Here is a 19,155-nt window from a genome sequence, read left to right as displayed (position 1 = left end):
TTTCCTTGCCCAACTTGACCTCTTCCCTCCTCACCCCCTGTCCTGCCCATAAGAGCAGGGTCCCGAAGACCCAGCCCAGCACCTCAGCCAAACCGTCCATGGGGACAGTGGAGGCACCTCCTAGCTGTGGAGGAAAGAAAGTGAAGGATCCCACCCCACCAGCCAGGAAGGGGAAGGACCCCACTTCAACAGCGAGGAAGGGCAAGGGTTCCACTCCACCAGCCAGAAAGGGGAAAGATCCCACTCCAACAGCCAGGAAGGGGAAGGATCCCACTCCAACAGCCAGGAAGCGGAAGGAAACCTCACCTCCTGCCAGGACAGGGAAGAAGCCTTCACCTCCTGCCATGAAAGTGAAGAAGCCCTCATCTCCAGCTGAGACACAGCAGTCCTCTCCTCCAACAGAGGCTGTCCAGGAGGCACCTTCCACATCTGAGACACAGCAGCACTCACCTCAAGCAGAGGCTGGCAGGGTTCCCACAACACCACCACCAATGGTCACAGAGCCCTCACCTCCAGCTGAGATGTTGCAGCCCTCACCTCCAGCATCAGACATGTAGGCCACCCTCCCGGGACTGCTGGACAAGGAGCCCCCTCCAGAAGCAGTGGCAAGTTTTCCACCTCAGAGACTGTCACCTTGCACTCCCCAGCATTTGGAAATGGGCATGGAGCCCCCTCCAGAAGCATTAGGCAAGTCCCTCACCTCAGAGACGGTGATCTTGCACTCCCCAGCTATGTGTAATGGGCATGGAGCCCCCTCCAGAAGCAGTGGGCATCTTTCTGACTTCGAATGAGGTGCCCCCAACCCCTTTTCCCCCTAAGGTGCCTCCCACCCACCTTTCCCCTGAGGTGCCTGCCCACTTCAATAATGATGCCCCTGCACAGTTCTGTGAGAATGTCGTCAGGAAACAAGTTGGGCCTTGGACTCTGCCCTGTGGCCACGTGAGACCTTAGTACTTTGGACTGGGCATTGGCCCTTTGTGGACAAATGTACATATCTGGTTCATGTGGTGGCTTTTGCCTTCTAATACATTTTCAGTACTTCCGAACTCTAGTCCTTTTATTATTATACCGTGTGTTGTGTGTCATTGGTTTTCCTCTGCAGCTGGTTGTATGTATGGTGGAGTGTGTTGTGCATCTGTGTGTTACTCATGTTTTCCTCCCTCTCACCCTTGTGTGCTAGGCAGCTGTACTCACCATCGTCGTCTTCACCGGCGTTGGTGTTCCAGGTGGAGCATAGCATAGGAGAGCATCGGGAAGACTTGCAATTCCAGTTCCATGACGGCGTTGTTCTTCTCTGTGTCTCTGATGGTGAGTCTTTGGTTTTCTGTGCAGTGTTTCCACCAGGCTTTTGATGACGTTGTTTCTGCCCCGGAAATCGTGGCGGTGTGCTGTGTCATAATATGGTGGGCAGTACCTTGTCTTCCGCGTGGCTGTTGATGGCTACCGCCATGGTCAGTGGTGTTAACGCCCTGGCGGATGGTGTGGTACATTGGCTGTCTATGGGAGTTTTCACTGCCATGGTCATAATTTGGAAGTAATTACCGCCAGCCTGTTAGCGGTATTTCCGCCATTTTATCACTCACCGCCAGTGTCATAATGACCACCAAAGTGTATAGAGCATTTAAGTATCACAATACAGTAATTAAATAAAACACAGGAAACAGTTTAAAAAACAAAAAAACAATTTATTAAAAATAGGAAGAAATGTTAGCTTTAAAGTGACACCAATATTAATAAAACCGGATAAGGGGAACTGGAGATATAAATTTTTAAAGAACTAAGCCCTCATTACAACCTTGGCGGTAAATGCTGCCTACTGCCGTGCTGACGGTGGGCAACATACCGTGGTGGTATACCGTTACAGGTATTATGACCCACACAGAGAAATCCGCCACTATGCAGACACCCATACAAGTTCGCCAGACCAAAGGTCAGTGATAAACTGGTGGTACCAAAACCCACACCGTTATGCCAACAGGAATACGGCCACAGTATCAGGACACACGAATCACTGCGCGGTCTTACAACCGCAGTAAGGTATTGGCGGTACACACCGCCGTGCTCATGATACATGCACATGAACAAAACTCCACCACATTGGACAATTCAAACCATACACACCTGACACATATACACGCACCACACCCACACACCCACAACACTATAAAACACACACCCACCTTACCCACAACCCTTTCTATGAAAAAAAGATAGCAAACAGAGAGAGACAAGCCAGGAGCAACCACTCAATCAGAGCCACAAAACACCATCATTCATAAACCATCCACGCACCTCACAGCACACACCTGAACACATCACCCCACACATCCTCACACATACCACTCACACCACTTCCATGGCACCCCAAAGACACCCCAGGTTTTCAGAGGAGGAGCTAAGGGTCATGGTGGAGGAAATCAGCTGGGTAGAGCCACAGCTATTTAGATTACAGGTGCAGCAGACGTCCATTGCAAGGAAGATGGAGCTATGGCGGAGAGTTGTGGACAGGGTCAACGCCGTGGACAGCACTCCAGAACAAGAGATGACATCAGCAAGAGGTGGAACGACCTACGGGGGAAGGTGCTTTTTGTGGTTGCAAGACACCAAGTAGGAGTACAGAGGACTGGCGGTGGACCCCCATCTCCTCCCCCACAACTAACAACATGGGAGGAGCAAGTTTTGCCAATAATGCATCCTGAGGGCCTCGCAGGAGTAGCAGGAGGACTGGACTCTGGTAAGTCAACTCTTTACTACTATATCCCCCACCCTCCCTGCATGCCATCACAAACTCCTACCCCTACCCTCACCTCCAGCACTCCACCAACTCACAAATACCCCAATATCACAACCCACCCACCCCAATACCAAGCCCTGCATGCAACACCTATGCATGGACATCCATCACAGACCTTGCATGGACACCCATCACCAAAGCATGCCCGTTAGAGAGAATCACCTAGCACACAAGGCAAAGCTGACAGGGCTATCACAACCATACAAGGAAACATACCCATGCACAAGAGGGCACACGCAGATACAATAACACTGCATTTACATCCCCACAGGACCCCCACTCAATGTCACCGGAGAGGAGGTGCCACCCCAGTCCCCCCACAGAAGAGGCTCACAGTGATGACAGCAGCTCTTCATGCCTGGATCAGAATGACCAACCTGGCCCATCAGAGACCTCTGGACAGTCAGGTACCCAGGCCCAGTCCTATACCACCACAGACCCTCCTCCCTCAGGAAACACCAGCACAGCACCCACCCAGCGGGCCCATACCACTGCCCCCAGGACACATCAATCAACAGTATGTCCACCACTACAAGGACCCCAGGCAACCCCGAAACTCAAGACAATCAGGGACCTGGGGTCAGTGGCAGTGGGCACCCAGTTCAGGGGACAGACGCACAGGACAACATTGAAGCTGGGAGGACTGCTGTGCGACAGGTGGAGGACAGGCCCAGGGAGTCCACTCTCCATGAGGCAGTTGCAGGGATCCTGGGAGCATACCAACATTCCCAGGTGACCTTGGGCCAGATACTGGCCAAGTTGCAGGAGACCCAGTGGCTGCAGGAGGAACAGTACCTGGGGACCAGGGAGGACTTTAAATACATCCACACCATCCTGGTCACCATTGCAGGGGTGCTGGCTGACATGGCCAACACCATGAGGGAGGCAGTGGCACAACAACGGGCCCCTCATACTAGCCACAGTGATGAACAGCCCTCCACCTCTGCCGACGCTAGTGGACAGAAGGCCCCGCCACTGGAACAACAGGCCACCAATACCACACGCCCTGCAGAAGGAAAACCACCCCGCAAATGGACCCTGTGATGCAGGTAGAAGCTAGAGAACATTGCCAAGACCCCCACCAGGAAATAAGAATCTCCTGATTGTCACCCTTGTGTCCCACTCTATCACCCTGTCCACCTTGAACTGTCATTGCTCCCCTTTCTATGCCCCCTTGGACAATGCACCTGTGATACCAAGAGACTGGACTCTAAATGGACATTCCTCCACCATCACCCCAGCCCATTGCACATCCACCTCTATTAGCACTTAAATAAACACCTTTGGAACAAATTCAAATCTGGAGTCTGTCAATTGATTGGAATATGTATTGATACAACAATCTGATTTTATAAAAATTCATAAGTACAGTTATATATACATTGGTATGACCTGTAGTGGGCAGCAGTAAACACATCAGGAGCCAGAGTGGGACACAGAGATCTGAAAATAGAGATGCCAAAGGGTCCAGTAAGTGGCCATAGACATAGGGAAATCATGCTGCCATGCCCAATGTCCAACAGAAAACTGAAATGATAAGTGAAGTTACAGTGTCTTACCTGTGTGTCACTGGAAGTACTGCTGTATGATAATACTTCTGTTGTCCACATCTTCATCCTCTGCCTCCTCTTACTCACTGTCCACAGGTTCCACTGCTGCCACAAGACCATCTCCAGCCTCATCCTCCTGCAGAAAATGCACCTGGCGTCTCAAGGCCAGGTGTGCAACATGCAACATGCAACCATGATCTGGCACACCTTCTTGGGTGTGTAGTACAGGGATCCCCCTGTCAAATGGAAGCACCGGAACCTGGCCTTCAGGAGGCTGAAGGATCTCTCAAGTATCCTCCTTGTTCGTCCATGTGCCTCATTATAATGTTCCTCTGCCCTTGTCCTGGCATTCCTCACTGGGGTCAGTAGCCATGAGAGGTTGGGGTAACCAGAATCACCTGCAAATATCGAGGGATACCTGTTAGACACACACCAACCCTTAGGGACAACCCCATACTCAGACATCAACATATACTGGGTGGGGGCCTTGGGCTCACCTATTAGCCACACCCGGTGCCTCTGGTGTTGGGCTATCACATATGGGATGCTGCTATTCCTCAAGATAAAGGCGTCCTGCACAGAGCCAGGATACTTGGCATTCACATGGGAGATGTACTGGTCCGCCAAACTCACCATCTGCACATTTAGAGAGTGATAGCTTTTCTTATTCCTGAACACTTGTTCATTTCTCTGGGGGGACAAATGCTACGTGTGTACCATCAATGGCACCAATGATGTTGGGGATATGTCCCAGGGCATAAAAGTCAGCTTTCACTGTAGCCAAATCCTCCACCTGGGGGAATACTATGTAGCTGCGCTTGTGTTTCAGCAGGGCAGACAACACTCTGGTCAACACGTTGGAGAACATTGGCTGAGACATCCCTGCTGCCATGGCCACTGTTGTTTGGAAGGAACCACTTGCCACGAAATGGAGCACTGACAGGACCTGCACTGGAGGGCTGATACCTGTGGGCTTGCAGATAGCTGACATCCGGTCTGGCTCCAATTGGGCACACAGTTCTTGGATTGTGGCCCGATCAAGTCTGTATGTTAGCATAATGTGTCTGTCCTCCATTGTCGCAAGGTTCACCAGGGGTCTGTATACTGGAGGATGTCTCCATCTCATCCTCAGCGGTTGAAGCCTATGGAGGAAAACGGTGAGCAGAGGGTCATATTCACACATCTATTGCAATAATGATGCATTTCTTCATTTCTGAGAGTTAGTTGATGTGCCAATGTCTGCTGTGACGCAGTTAGGTGCCATGGCCTGTGCCCCTCTGAAATGGCGGCTGCCTGTCCTGTGAGAGGGACAAGCAGAAATGAGGAAATTCCACTGGCATTGTGCGCCATTGCGGTAGGCGGTCAACGACCGCCGTGCAACTTCGCATTGGTTATCATTGGGCGCTATGGGTTCCAGCAGCCAATGGCGATGTACGCCGGCAGTGACGGTACGCACCGCCACTGACGTGACCGCCACTTTCTATCTATTCACTCACTTGCTACCTGACCTTCAACAGGAGAGGACCTACACTGCAAATGCTGCTGTGACCTGTGTCTGGAAGCCACAATGGCTCATGTGTCTGGGGAAAGGGCCCCTGCCTTCACTGTGGAGGAGTTGGAGAGACTGGTGGAAGGGGTCCTATCCCAGTACACTTTACTCTACGGTCATCCAGACAAACAGGTGAGTACACTGTGAGCATGATGCGTGGGCCATGAATGTATGGAGTGCTATGTGTGTAAGCCACATGTGGGGGGGCTGAGGTGTCCTGGGCAGAGTGCTGCATGTATGGTGGTCAATGTATGTGCATTAGGGGATGGGAGGGATATGGTGGCCATGAGTATGACGGTCCACACGGTATGACTAATCCCTTTTCTGCAGAATTTTTCATGCAGGACAGCGCCCATCAGAAAAAGGGTATTTGGCGTGCCATCTCCAAGGAGGTGCGGACCCTGGGGGTCTTTGACAGGCGAAGCACTCACTGCCGCAAACGGTGGGAGGACCTGCGCCACTGGGCAAGGAAGATGGTGGAGGCCCAGCTGGGGCTGACTTCCCAACAAGGAATGGGTGCCCGTCGTACCCTGACCCCCCTGATGTTCTGCATCCTGGCGGTGGCCTATTCGGAGTTGGATGGGTGTTTGAGGGCATCACAGCAGCCATAAGGGGGTGAGTACAAATTCAGATTCATGACTTAGCGCGCATTAAGGTTTTACCTGGGTGGGGATGTGGACTGTGGGTGGCCCTAGGCCAGGGCGAACATGCCAGGGTAGGTCCCTTGTTGGGCAGGCTCTGAAGCACTCTCACCCCAATAGTGTTAGTGGACATCTACTACTGGACAGGGCCCTGTTTGTTTCAGGTGTGCAGCTGATGGCGTTAGGCATTGTACCCCATGGGATGGTGACTAGCATTGTAACTGGTAGTGCATGGAATAGTGAATAGGGCTGTTCCCTGTGAGGTGTGTACACCAACGATAGTGTTGTTGCTGGAATTGACCAAGTGTATCCTCTGTCCCCCCCTTTTTGTTTTGTCACCCTGTCCTTGTGTGCATTAGCATCATCTGACGGAGGAGCAGAGGCACCAGCGACGGAGGGAGCTGCATCCCACATGGGCCTGGAGGCCAAATCCACCGATGGTGAGGACACCAGTGGGACGGAGGGCGACGGGAGCACCATGACGGGGACACCACAGACAGCGACTCCTCCTCTAATGGAAGCTCCCTGGTGGTGGTGGACACCTCTGTGCCCACTCCAACAACAGGTACAGCCGCCACCCCCCCTACCAGCACCGCCCTTCCAGCAGCCCCTCAGTGTGTTTCCTATGCCCGCTCACCCAGGAGGGTGGGTATCCCCTTCGCCCCAGGCACTCTGGCCCTGCCTCAGTCAGCTCTGCTACCCTCAGTGAGGAGGCTGTTGACCTCCTGAGATCCTTCACTGTTGGGCAGTCAACCATTCTGAATGCCATCCAGGGTGTTGAGAGGCATTTGCAACAAACAAATGCATACCTGGAGGGCATTCACTCTGGCATGGCGGCCCAACAGAGAGCATTTCCGGCTCTGGCAAACTCACTGAAGGCAGCCATTGTCCCTGTCTCTATCCTCCCCAATCCTACTTCCTCTACCCAGTCCCAAACTCCTCAACCCCAGCCTATCCCAAGCCTGTCCCAAGCACACCTTCAGTCCAGCATTCACCCAAAACAACACACAGAAGTGGCTCAGGCAACACAAGCACCCCACTTCATCTCACAGGCACTCACACAAGCACCATCCCCATGCAGACACATCAACATCCAATGCCTCCACTGTGTCACCCTCTTCCTTGTCCTCCACCTCCCTCCCAGTAGCATCTCCACTCACACCTGTAAGCACTACATCCTCATCCACTACCTCCATCACCAGCACACCTATCACTACATGCCCCTCACTGGCAGTCACCACCCCGACATTCATGCACATGTCCTCTGTGTCCTCTCCCACTGTGTCTGTGACTCCTCCTCCCAAATTACACAAACGCAAGCACACACCCACGCAACAGACATCCACCTCACAACAGCATCCAGCCCAAGCAATTGCACCCAAACACATCAGACTGACACCTCCAATAACCACTCCCTCTTCCTCCAGTCCCAAACCTTCACCCTGTTCCCGCACCAATGACCCTAAGAAGTTTTTCCTGGCAAACATTGACCTCTTCCCTACCCCTCCCCCCGGCCAGGGTGGGCAAAACCCAGCCCAGCACCTCAGCCACCAAATCCATGTCCGCTGTGGTTCCTGCAGCTGTCAGAGGCTCAAAGGGGGCACCTGTCAGCCCAGCCAGTGTGGCACCAACCCTTGCCAGGGCAAAGAACATTCCGTCACCTGGCAAGGTGAAGAAGGGGACAGCATCCAGCAAGGGGAAGGAGCCACAACCACCCAGCAAAGCCACCTCAAAGACTCCAGCTGCCAGACCCAAGGTGACACCACCATCTGCCAAGGGCAGGAAGGGGCACAAACCACCAGCCAAGTGTCTTCAGCTGTCTGAGCCTACAGGTGAAGGCCTGGTGGCTACCAGCACAACCGCAAGCACCGCCACCTGCAGAGCGGCCAGCACCGCCACCTGCACTGCCACAAGCCCCACCGTAAGCCCCGCCACAAGCACCACTACTGCCAGCAGCAGCAGCCACAGTGGGTAGCCATCCAAGGCTGCAGGAGAAGGGCTGGAGCCTCCCCCCACCACTGGCAGCACCCCCACCAGCACCGGCACTACCTCCACTGTGCAGCCGTAGCCGCTGGCAGATGGACTGTAGCCCTGCCTCTGTGGACTTTTATGCATCCTGGTCACTGCAATTCTCGTGGCTCTGACATTCAGGTGAGGGACTGTGACCTGGCACACCCCTAGTGCTGCATCACTGGGCACAAAGCCCCCTCCAGAACCAGTGGAGAAGGGCATCCACTCACCCTATCCTTGGCAGGATGAAGCACACTGGGCACAAAGCCCCCTCCAGAGCCAGTGGAGAAAGGCATCCACTATCCTTATCCTTGGCATGATGAAGCACACTGGGCACAAAGCCCCGTCCAGAACCAGTGGAGAAAGGCATCCACTCACCCTATCCTTGGCAGGATGAAACACACTGGGCACAAAGCCCCCTCCAGAACCAGTGGAGAAAGGCATCCATTATCCTTATCCTTGGCATGATGAAGCACACTGGGCACAAAGCCCCGTCCAGAACCAGTGGAGAAAGGCATCCACTCACCCTATCCTTGGCAGGATGAAGCACACTGGGCACAAAGCCCCCTCCAGAACCAGTGGAGAAGGCATCTACTTGAGAGACTGTGGCTTTGCACTCTCCAGAACCAAGCAGTGGGCAAACCACCCACTTGAGAGACTGTGGCCATGCACTCCCCAGGACATCGCTGTGGGCATGTAGCCTCCTCCAGGAGCAGTGGCATTGAACCATCTTCTGGCTGAGGTGGCCCCCTTCCCCGTTCCCCTGCAGTGTCTGTGTGTTTTCAACCTGATGCCCCTGCAGTGTTCTCTCCATATTGAGGCAGGAGTCAAGTGTGGGCTTGGCCTATGAGTTTTGGCCCAGTGTCCCACGGACATTTTGAGTGGACAATGTACCTCCTTTTGCACATATTGTATATTTTGTAAATACTATTTTTTAACTTACAACGTATTTCTGACTATTTTTAATATAACACTTATTTGACTCCATTCCTTACGCATTCTTCCTGAGGGTTATGGGGTGTATATGTAATGTTGATGCATCTGTTTGTGTGTATGGTGTTGGGGGTGAGGGTGGGAGTGGGGGTGTTGCATGTGTGTCACTCTCTTTCTCCTCCCCCCTCCCCTATGTGCTAGGTGTAGTACTTACCGTGGTCGTCGTCGCTGCTGTTGATACTCCTGATAGATCAGAAGATACACCAGCATGGGTAACACCTGTAGTTCCGACTCCATGGCATCCTGGTTCTTCCTTGGGTGTCGAGAGGTGAGTGGTTTCCCTTCCAAGTCCTATTTCCATTGTGCTTTTAATGGCATTGGTACCGCCCCGGAAAAGCTGGTGGATGGGCGGGTTGTAATGGGCTGGACGGTACATTGGCTTCCGCCTGTCTGTTGGTGCTTACCGCTGCAGTGTTTGTTGCTAACGCTGTGGCGGTCGAGTGTTAAGGTGGCTGAATGTGTTGCCGGTTTCTGCCGTGGTCGTGATTCTATTTTTGTTACCGCCTGCCAATTGGCGGTATTTCCGCCGCTTTGACACCGACCACCAGGGTTGTAATTAGGACCTTAGTGTTTTTTTAGCACATTGAAATGAACAGCACCAGTCTGGTCACCTGGTCGCACCTCGACCGGGGCAAAGACAAAGTTAATGCCGACCGCAATGGAGCCCTGCTTGGCTGCACCAAGCGGAGGCCTCGGTTAAAAGTTTACCTTTAGACTTAGTTGTTTTCTTGAAGATTTTCTTCAGCAGAATAAAGTTGCCAGTCCGATCCGACCTCCCTGGAACCCCTCCTCAGATTTGTGTTGCAGGAGACCTCAATGAAGATTTCTATTTTTGGACTTAGATGATTTTTTGACATGACAGTCCTTCAACCGGGCCAAACCTGAATCTTGATCCGATGTCCCTGAGCTCTCAGAGGATACACTGTGCAGGATGTACTGGTCAACTTTCTATGTTTGGACTTAGTCACTTTTTCTGAGATTTTCTACAGTGGGACGAACCTGCAAGTAAGGCCGGGTCATGGTTGAGACAAGCCAGCTAGGGTCACCGCGGCTGGCCGGTCCATCTATGGAGCTTTTTCCAAAAAGTTCTTCAATCTTCTCCAAACTTCTGTATCTTCTTCTAAAAGGTCTTTTAAGGTCCTTTAGGAGTCCACAGCTCACCCCAAGGTTCCAGAAGCTCCGAGTTGCTATTTGACGGTGCGGACTACAACTCCCAGAATGCACTTGGCTCAAACTCCAAAACAGCCACTGGACAGTGATCAGCTGGTCGGTTTCTTCAGAATCTAAGACAGGGGACTCTGGTTAGCAATTTTACACCTGTAGCAAACAAGGAGTCCCTCCTTGAACCAGTTGAAGCCAGGCAAAGTCCTTCTTGTGGTGAAGCTCAAGTGTGCAGCTGGTGCAGTCCTTCAGAGTGCAGCGTCCAGGTGCAGGTCAGGAGTCCCGCAGGGCAGTCATTCTTCTTCTGGTGTTCTTTCTTTTAGGAATGTGAGATGTGAATGCAACTCTCCCATATTTATCATTGCTCCTGGGTGAAAAACAGGGGAGTCCTGGGTGTCCAATCAGAGACAGGGTTCTTCCCTCTGTGATATGCACTTCCTGGGAAGTGTGGCAAAAATCAATCCCAGGGAGCCACATTCTTCATAAATCCAACATGGCTGAAAATGATTTTTGGAGGTTAGATCTGGCTGAGCCCACCCACTGGTGTGGCTAAAAATCCTAAACACCCCCTCTCTCCTGACCTCTCCTAATCTAATCAAGAGGGCACCTAATTGTCGGGAGTTGCAGGATGTGAGGGAGGTGCTTGGTTGCTCCAAATGTCTTTCCCTGTCTTTGAAGACCAGGTTGGCAGCCCTCCCCCTTCCTGCTTCCCTATCTGCTGAGGAGGATCTCCTCCACCAGGCACATCCTTTGTGTTTAGCCCAGGCCACTTTACACCTCAACAAGGCTGCCAGAGGCTGGTCAGTCAGAGAAGAGCACTTTAGACTTTAAAACTGCTTACCTGAATTAATTATATTAAATCCAACAATTGTAAGTTGTGGGACATATTATAACAATGAATTTGATACCATAATCGAGGTATTTGACACTTAAGGGGACTTTGTTAATTAAAATAAAGTCTCCCTATTTTATCCTATGGAGGCCATTCACTGCAGTGAGGGAAAAACAAATTTGGCTATTTTACTTTACCAGGGCTTATAAAACATTTTTATAAGGTCCCTGCTTACAGTAACAGGGCACCCACCCCAAGGGGCACATAGGGCACACCTTAGGGGTGACATATATGGACAAATAAGGTAGTTTAAGACTTTGAAAGTACTTTTAATTCCAAAGCTGAATTTGCATATAACTTTAGTTTAAAAGCAGGCACCCAGGCAGGTCTGCCTTTAAAATGACCCTGGGCACCTCAGCAGTGCATCTATGGGTACACTACCTATGCTGGGGTCCCTAAACCTACATGCCCTACCATATACTAGGGACTTATAGGTAGGTTAATACTACCAATTATAACTAACCTAATTTGCATATCCACTTTACACCGAGCACTAGCACTGGATTGGTGAGCAGTTCCCAGGGCACAGCCAAGAGTCACAAAAGAGGACTTTCCTACAATGACAAAATGAATTTTCCTACTAGATTTGTACTTTTTAATCTGCAGAGCTCTAAATGCTCTAAATTAGTTGAAGGTGTACAAATAAATTACAAATAAAAAATTCAGAACTTTCGAGAAACTAACAAATTACGGCTGTTGGTGTTTGTTTCATGCCCATGGCCCGACAATGTACCGCAAACCCGGGAGCCCCAATCTGCTGCAATGATGGCCCTTTCATGATAGTACCTTACATCTTCAGAAATAAACATCTGCAGATCCAGTGAATCATAGATTTACAGTTTGTTTCTGTACTTGCTATATTTGTGCATCTATGTTCAAATGGAAACATATTGTGAGCTCAACCTTCATATAGACACATTTCACCCATTTTCCTCTATCTGAATGGACCAAATATCTATCAAATTCTAGAGAAGCTTGTATCTTTCACCCTCTGATTAATAGTCAATGGAATTGATTGTCAAAAATTATTGCTGTGTCCAAAAGGCAGTGGTGAGCTCTAAAAAAATAAAAAATAATTGGGACACAATTCAAAAAAGTAAGAAAGAGGCAGAGATTTTGCAGGTGAAAATAAAGTCTTCATGAAGTGGTGAGTAGAGAAGAAACTTTCTTTAAAGAGTGATTCTAGGATAATTACCATGTTGTTTGGGAAACCTTCATCCACGAATAATGCAGCAGCATTCCTGGAATTGTCACCATTTTATGCAGCTGGCCATTGTAGGACTCCATGTATACTACCCATTGAAATAGAGTACCCAAATCCATATCAGCCGAACTACCACTAGCTGTTTCAAAGGCACCATGAGACAGGTAAGGCATGCACAACTGCTACATGTAAGTCAATGAGATCATGGGCCAACTCTGTCAGTATAATACACACATCCCAGATGCACAGCCTTGCAAGCAATGGTTCACACATATGGCGTGGCACTGTAAGCATTCTTCCTGACAGGCTGCCCTTGATTTACCATAGACCAGTAGTGATAGGAAAATAAATAAACAAACCAATAGTTGCAAAACTCAACACACTGAGGAGAGTCTACATCCTCTATTTTAAAAGGGCTTTAATCCCACTGTCAAGTATAGACAGGCACATTCCGCACCAAGGCCCATATTGTTACTTTTTTAGTGCTGCATTTGTGCTGCTTTTTGACGCAAAAGCGGCACTAAAAATTATAAATAAGGGCCTAATTACCTGAAGCCCCAAAGGCTGAAAATCTTGATTCCACCCACTATTAAGAAGAGTTCAGAAGTCCTAAAGTCATAATTGAGAAACATTGACTAACACCATTAATGTCTGGGGCCTGGCTTGGAGAAGATATGGTAGCACTAGTACACTCCCAAAGGTTACAAAGGGAAAGAGCTGGAGATTATGGTGCGTAGGAGATGGTAACAATATTGCATCTGTATTTACCCAGAGAAAGTGCCATTTTACATGCCCTTACATGAATGGATGTGGAGAGGTCTCAAGTCTCACGAATATGGCGGTGTTCTGACCTATGTATGTCTAAAACAATGCTGGGATATACACCATTCATATTGCAGAGACTTGGAGTCAGCTTCTCAAGTCTATAAATATTTGAGAACAAGCAGACAGTATTTTGCTGAATGTAATATGGATGCAGATGTGCTCACATTCTAGGCTGGAGGAAGAAGAAACTCTGAGAATGAAGCTCTCAATGTTAGGTAGTGTTAGACCTGTCAGTCTTAAGGTAGTTTTTCCCCAAACCTTTTACCTTCACCCCTCCTATTTTTCAGAATTTGTTTTTTTTGTCCGTAGGACTCTGTGCACTTTACCACTGATAACCAGTGCTAAAGTGCTTGTGCTTACTCTCTAAAACATGGCAAAATTGACTTTGACTTGGCAAAATACCACCCTTGCACAGCCTTAAAATCCCTTTTTATTACATATAGGATCTCCCAAAGTAGGCCCCAGACCGTAAATAGGGCATTGTGCATTGTAAGTAAAAAGTTGGACATGTAATTTTACGTTTTACTTGTCCTGGTAGTGAAAAACTCACAGATTTGTGTCTACTGCTTTGAGGCCTGCTTCTCCAATAGGATAACATTGAGATGCATTATTACATTTAATACATGATACCTTTTAAAAAGTTGTGTTTGGTGTTGGAAGAGTTGTAATTTAAAATATTCTTCAATTGTAAAGTTGGGTTTTAAGCCACAATTCTGAAAATGCCATTTTTAGAAAGCGGGCATTTTCCTGTCCTAGCCGTTTGGTGCCTGCAGCCTGTACCTGTGTCACATGCCTGGGGGTAGTTGGCTATTGGCTTTTGTATATTCCTCACAGATAGTCACACAGACAGACTGAGACCAGCACAGGGAGGCAGGATATTCCGAACTCTTCTGAAAAGGGGAATGCTCCAGAAACGTCTCCCTCTTCAAAGGAGGTCCGTGGAATAAAATAGGATTTTCTAAACCTGTGGAAGGTCTCTCAGAGGACCGCCTGCTGCTGTGGCTTACCGTGTACATCAGAACACTGCTTTGCTGTACCAAGAAGGACATGTCTGCTGCCTAAGGCCTGCTCTGAGCCCCCAGAGTTGTGCCCTGCTACTTCAGCCCTGCACTTCTCTTTGAACCCAGGACTTTCTGAGTGACTCCACGGGTAAGTTGACTGGCATCCTGATCAGAGCTTCAGGGACTGAAAGGGCTTCAACCGTCATGATCCCTCACTTGGACCCAGCCTGAGTGACTTCTGAACATCCAAGTGGTGCCCCACCATTCCTGTATGATTAGAAGTAGAGCTAAAAGTGCCCAGCTAGCCAAATCAAAAACTTGGAAAAATATTCTACCACAAAGTGCTCTGACAGAGTTGAGACTGTTACCTACCTACTTGTCGATCCCCCAAGGTGCATCGCCTGTCGGCGTGACTTTGCAGCAGCTCCTGCATTCTTCTCAGCAGCAGCAAATCCTGTTCAGTGACTCCTCACAGAGTGGGAATCCGGCTTCATGGCGTCCTCATCCACTACAGCCTGCAGCTCCATCCAACTGGAGACTTTTGACTTCTGAAAAGAGACTAAGGGCCTGATTTAGATCTCGGTGGAGGGGAATACTCTGCCCACCGTATTCCCATCCCATTATGTCCTATGAAGATCGTAATACAGCGGATGGGATATCCGTCATGTTTGTGACGGTATATTCCATTTGCCGAGATCTAAATCAGGCCCTAAACCCGAACACAGGGATCTTCACCACATCTTCAACCAGCAGCTTCTCTACCAGGGTGCCCCCTCCTAGGACAACATCGGCTTCCTTACCCCAAAAACTTTACCTTTTCTGGTATTTTTTTCTGAAGTTTCTTCTAAGTCTGAAGGTAAGCTGAAACAACTCTGTGTATCTGACAAGCACTCCATCACAGTCATCAATAACTTTCGACATTGACCAGATGTGTGTGACCATATGGCCACGGTTGACACTCTGATCTTTTAGGAGGTATTTTTCACTTTAAACATTAATGATTCAATACTCTGGTTCTACTGATTAGATGCTCGTTGTTTTGGCTCCAAATAATGTATTAATATTTACTACACTGGTCTGAGATTTTCCTTGTGTTTTGTTTTCACTTTATTACAGTTTGTGTGATGCATTGTATGTTGAGATATCCAATCGGTTATCTGTGAGTGTGGTATGCAACATCAAATTATGCAATAACTTATTTGATAACTGTCACAGTGATTAATCCTCTGCTAGCTTTCTTCCTGAACCTTACATAACAGTCCTATGTTTCCAGCAAATCTTTTATGCCATGCTGTACTAAAACAATGTTTCTTTCTTTAGGGCAGCTAGATTTTTCATCCTGTTTAGTAACTCTCCCCTTGACCAAACTAGCAATAGAGGTGTAGTTGCATACTTGATTTTCTTAACAAAGTATTTGGTTTACCAGGCTCTATTTTTGTTAAATAACCAATCTGAGCTACGATCTGGATTTGTAATTCCATACAATACAGGTTCCGTCCATTGGATGTGAATATTGCAATATATGTGCCTATGAATGATTTTTAGCAAGGCAGTGTAATGCATATCTCATGGGACACAGAAAAACTAGGTTATAGTTTGGATTCAGAAGTCTACCTAAAAAGTCTCTACATAGACCTATCTACACGTTGGTTTTGGTTCTTGCATATTAGTGTGAGTCATACTGAGGTATCAGTTTACTGTTTTTTCTTTTCCTGGGGGTTATATGATCCAAATCCTTCTGGCAATGACCCTTCAACCAGTGAAGTAGTTACTCAACGGCAGCCTGTGGTATGCAGTTTGATCTATCACTTCCTGGTATTCTGTTCGATACTCTATTATTTAAGAAGCCCTGGCAGAACTGGAAGCTGCATATGTACTAAATCTAGAAGATAGCGGTTGCAATTGGCTAACATATAAAGATGTTTGCTCATTTATTTCCACCTAAATAATGTGATATAAGAAGTAGGCATCCCAAAAGAGAGGCTGGCCACCTCTGAGGTATTCCTTAATGGTATGGTCAGCTATGATGGCCTGGTTCTTGGGAGGTGGTGTGATTGTTACGACTATATACACAATAACAGAAAATAATGTATGGGTGTGTGGCCAGCCTAGAAGGCCGTTAAGACGTAACTCCCTTAGTGAAGAACAGACTCCAGCAGTATCCTCTGTCATTTCCCTCAATGCAGCCCATAAGCAAGACTTCAAGCACCCCTGCTCTTAGGGGCGCCAGTGTGATGAACCCTGAACTCCTGCACTGCCTGTAATTCTTCCAGAGACAGCTGCTGCAGCCTGGATGAGCATGGTGCTCCCGGGGACCCAGGTGCTGCAAGGGCCACGATCCAAGATCAAGATAGCAGCAGCACTGCTACCAATACAGTGCCATGTTGAAGTAACAATACTTTCTTCTGGCCTGCCCAGCAGTGATGAGGGCAGACTCGCATCGCCACACCCTAGTGATGCTGGCACCCAGCAATGGATGGTTGATAGCAGCCACATACACAGAGGTGCACTGAAAACACCCATGTTCCTGAAGGCAAGCTGGCACTTAGATAAAGACAGGGGGCATGGTGCCAGGAATTTTATTGTATGGACATTTCCCTAACTCAGGCCAGGAGGTGCCTGCAACTGGAAGGTAATTAGTGTGCGCTGACAAGCCCAAAGTATGGGGGCATAAAGCTCCATTTCAATGCTCGGAGGAGATACAGATGGGCTGGCGGACTTCAAAAGCCTGGTTCTCCATGCATACTACTGGAGCCCAGCACAATGAGGTACACTGGGGGTCTCTGATTGCTGAACAGGTTCCCTTGAGATTGGAACCCTGAATCTCCTGGCCGCCTGCACCGCTCTGTCTTGCGGAGACTGCTGGGAGTGTGACTGCCGGGCCCATTGGCCGCAACAACATCCTGCCACATTGTGTGCCTGGCAATTTCAGGTGGCCTGGAGCTGCCCGGTCTGTTTGGGGATTTACGGGAGCCGCTTGACCACAACCCGAGGCTGAAAGATGCAGATTTTGAACTCGCCTAGGAGATTAGATGGCCTTGAAGCATCTGGGTTTTTGCTGACTGTTGTGAAAGACTAAATGGGGACTTCCTCCTATCCTTCCCACAGTACAAGGATAAACAGATTTGAATCTTCCCTTATTGTACGCTAAGGGTCGAGGAGCTCCGTAAAAGTTGTATGTCGATCGTAAAGTTGCTGGGAGAAAATGTTATTAAGTACAGTTGGAATATCCCTGCAAAACTTTGGATCAGCAAACCGGATGGAGACGCTGAGTCTATGCCATGAACAGTGAAATCTTGAATGGCGTGAGCTGGGTTACCGAGGAGGTGTCGCTTGACAGGAATAAAGTAGTGGGATCAGAATTGTCAGAAAGCTCTGCTGCAGAAGGTGGGGACTGCATGATGGTCTGCCAAAATGGGATTTGCAACCTGAATCGACAGACTTGGGCCCATATTTATACTTTTTTAGCACCGCATTTGCGTAATATTTTGACGCAAAACTCCGCAAACTTACACAATACAGTGGTGCTAAAAAAGTATAAATATGGGCCTTGGTCTCCCAGAACTCCTTTTCTCAGCTATGTATGGTCCCAGATACCCTCAGTGACAGTACTGATGCTGGGTGGGTGGATGGGTGGTCAGAATATTGTTGTTGAGCTTGTTCTGGGTAACAAATATAGACTATAATTGAAGTCATATGGTCTGGGGAGATTTGTTTGCCTATTATGTGTTGAGGTTCCTTGTCACTGTAATGTGTGATATTTTGCAACATATCAACTTCACTACTGGGAGCAACCGAGCGCCTGACCTCCTCCGGAATGCTGAGTACCATTTCTGTGTCTCGTAATTCATGAAGGTATTGGCGAATCAGACAGTATCTGCACTTAAGAGTTGTTTAAGTTAATTTCTTAGTTGGATGAGGGAGGGATGGGAGATTGGGACAGGGATTGGTGCACCTTTGGCCATTTGTTGAATTAGTAGGGGTCCGGTGAGATCTGTAAGTAGGGGGGTTCAGGAGGGTACATTGCAGGACTGTTGCATTTTGTTGTTTTGAATTGTTAGGGAAGCTTCCACAGCCTGCTGTGACAGTGCAATAACTTGCTGGCCATTGCCAAACTCAAGATGGGTTGGATCATCTCTATGTGCCTTTAATGGCAAACCTAGGGACTAAATACAAATTCCTACCTTGGAATGTGTGAGGGTTAAATAATCCTGAGATGCGGCAAAGAGTGCATGCATACCGCAGGAGATACAGAGTTGCTATAGCGTTTCTTCAGGAGACACCTGTGGGGAATTGTATTTAGTATGGGGAGAGCTTTATGCCATGTTCTTCTTGGGTTATGCCTGAGGGGCCTAGAATTGGGTTGCTCTTGAGGTTCTCTTTAAAATGACTCACACACAGATAGATGCTGATGGGAGGTACATCATCTTGGCGAGTACACTATATGCACATGAGCACACACGCTATGCCTCATCAATGTGTATGCACCTAATATTGATCATGGTACATACTATGGCACATTCCTAGTGGCTGTG

The sequence above is a fragment of the Pleurodeles waltl genome, chromosome 5 (assembly GCF_031143425.1).
Source record: "Pleurodeles waltl isolate 20211129_DDA chromosome 5, aPleWal1.hap1.20221129, whole genome shotgun sequence".
In the NCBI taxonomy this organism is placed as follows: Eukaryota; Metazoa; Chordata; class Amphibia; order Caudata; family Salamandridae; genus Pleurodeles; species Pleurodeles waltl.
The sequence above is the reverse complement of the archived record's forward strand: the minus strand, read 5'-3'. Positions refer to the sequence as shown.